The sequence below is a fragment of the Microtus ochrogaster genome, chromosome 1 (genome assembly GCF_000317375.1).
Source record: "Microtus ochrogaster isolate Prairie Vole_2 chromosome 1, MicOch1.0, whole genome shotgun sequence".
Classification (NCBI taxonomy): Eukaryota; Metazoa; Chordata; class Mammalia; order Rodentia; family Cricetidae; genus Microtus; species Microtus ochrogaster.
Window position 1 is genome coordinate 14,323,960 of NC_022009.1, and position 2,473 is coordinate 14,326,432.

Genomic DNA, 2,473 nt, shown 5'->3' on the forward strand with positions numbered 1-2,473 from the left:
AAATATTTAAAAAAAAAAAAAAAAAGAACAGACAGTTCTGAATGTGATGCCATCTGAACCCAATGGCAAAGCGACATGCTCAGTCCCCGAGACCTCAAAACCAAATCAAACAAACAAAAGGGAAGGTTTCACTGTTCCTTACCTATTGCATCATTTGCTTTTCTGGGGCTTTTTTGGCGGGGCTTGTTTGTTGTTTTTTTGAGACAGGGTTTCTCTGACTGTTCTGGAACTCACTCTGTAGACCAGGCTGGCCTCAAACTCAAGATCCAACTGCCTCTGCCTCCCAAGTTCTGGGATTAGAAGTGTGTGCCACCATCACCCAGCCTGTCTTTTCTGTATTGTTAGTCTGTGAATTGTTAGTAATCCTTATGGTTTCATAACGAGCCACAGTGTGGAAGGGCTTACGTTAGCCACATATCAACTTCAGCCGGCTGTTTCACGAGTTTGATTTCCTAAAGCCTTCATTTCATTCTGCCCCCACTACTACTTCCAGTGTGCTGTAAGACAGGCAAGCCTTGAGCATCCTCCTGCCTCAGCCTCCCAAGTGCTGTAAGACAGGCAAGCCTTGAGCATCCTCCTGCCTCAGCCTCCCAAGTGCTGGAAGAAAGGCAAGCCTTGAGCATCCTCCTGCCTCAGCCTCCCAAGTGCTGGGATTATAGGTGTGCGCCATCACACCATTTAGTGGCGCTGACCCCCAACCTCAGTCCCACATTTTACATCTGAGATTTATATACCGACTGCACGTGTGTTGTTGCTGTGACAACATACCTGGCAAAAGCAACCCAAGGGGGGATTTATCTTGGTTCATGGTTTGAGGGGTACAAGCCATGGACTTCTTCAAGCAGCTGGTCACACTGGGTCCACCTCAGGAAACAGAGAGGATGAACGGTAGCTCTCAGCTTCTTTTCTTCTGTCTGTTCAGCACAGGGCCCTAGCTCATGGAAGGGAGCCACCCATGGTTAAAGTGGGTCGTCCCACTCAAGTAACCTGATCCACATACTCTCTCACAGACGTGCCTAGAGGCTGTCCCCTAGGTGTGGTCAATCAAAATTAGCGAGCTGGGTGTGGTGGCATATGTCTTTAATCCCAGGCGGAGGCAGGAGGATCTCTGTGAGTTTCAGGCGAGCCTGGTCTACATAACAGTCCCAAGACAGCCTTTAAAATAAACAAATAAAAAACAAAAAGGAGTAACTACCGCAAATACTGAGTATTTTTAGTTTACTATAATTTCCTGTGATAGTAAAAATTGCTATTTATGCAGAAATTCAAAATAACAGTTTTTAAAAGCTCAGTATTTAAACCAGGAGAACCAGGCATGTGACACAACCTGTAGCCACTAATAAATTAATAAACAAAAATATGGCAGGAGAAAGCGGGGCAAGGCTGGCACAGCCCACTGTGCAGCAGTGCAGCCAACCTCAAAAGCGTTCATTGGTGAGATTTTGTTCCCCGAGTTGTACTGAGTATAATCTCTGGCCATTGGGGTTGCTCTGCATGTAGACACTGGAGCAGGATACATCCACACAGGTACCAAAGAGTGGGCTTTCGTGGCTTATACTTTAAAACACAGAAACAGGGAGCAGGAAGGACTGTGTGTCTGTGCGGGAGTGCTTGCCCAGCGTTGGTGAGACCGAAAGACCCTGGGCTTAATGCCCAGCTTTGCATGAGGGGTGTGTGTGTGTGTGTGTGTTACTCTGGGTGTGGTGGTGTCCACCTGTAATCCTTGCACACTGGAAGCATTGACACAAGAGGACTGGGAACCCAAGGGGACAAGAAAACCAAAAGTAAACAAATCAGAAAGCGCTGTGCTAACAGCACCTGAGCCCACAGGCCTGGGGTGAGAGGGGGAGGGAGGGAGGGCAGGTTCAGCCTTAGAAGAGTTTTGAGTTTTCCCTCTCCCTCCAGGCCTGTGGTGTGCATTAGAGAACTTTCTCTCTTGCCTTCATACTTTAATCTACGTAGGACTTAGACTCTGAACAGCTTTCACCACAGAAAACTGTGGCAGAGCTGAATTCCCAAGTTCCCTTCTTCAAAGGCCTATGAGGCACACATGGATCTCCCCTAAACCTTCCTGCAGGTCCAACAGCAGACAGCAGCAGATAAGGGCTGCCTGGATGTCTGGGCTCCTAGTACCCAGAAGAGAGGGGACAAAGATTATACCAGAATTCTCCTACAGCACTGCCATTCCTTCAGGTTTCTGACAGGAGGGGCCACCATGGGATTGATAGTTTGAGGGATACTTTGTTATTTGATACCATATAGCCAAGTTGTTTCAACAGAAAAAGGTCTAACATTGTGTAAACACTGGCAGACAATTTATCTGAGGGAAGGCGGGGTCATTTCTCAAGAAAGCTCAGCTGTACAGAAACTTAAGCACTAGTACAAAGCCGGAGGAGAATACTAATCATAACACTGCAGGCAGAGAAAATGGGGCAGCAGATGAGAGCTGAGACTATTATAGGGGACTTGGGTA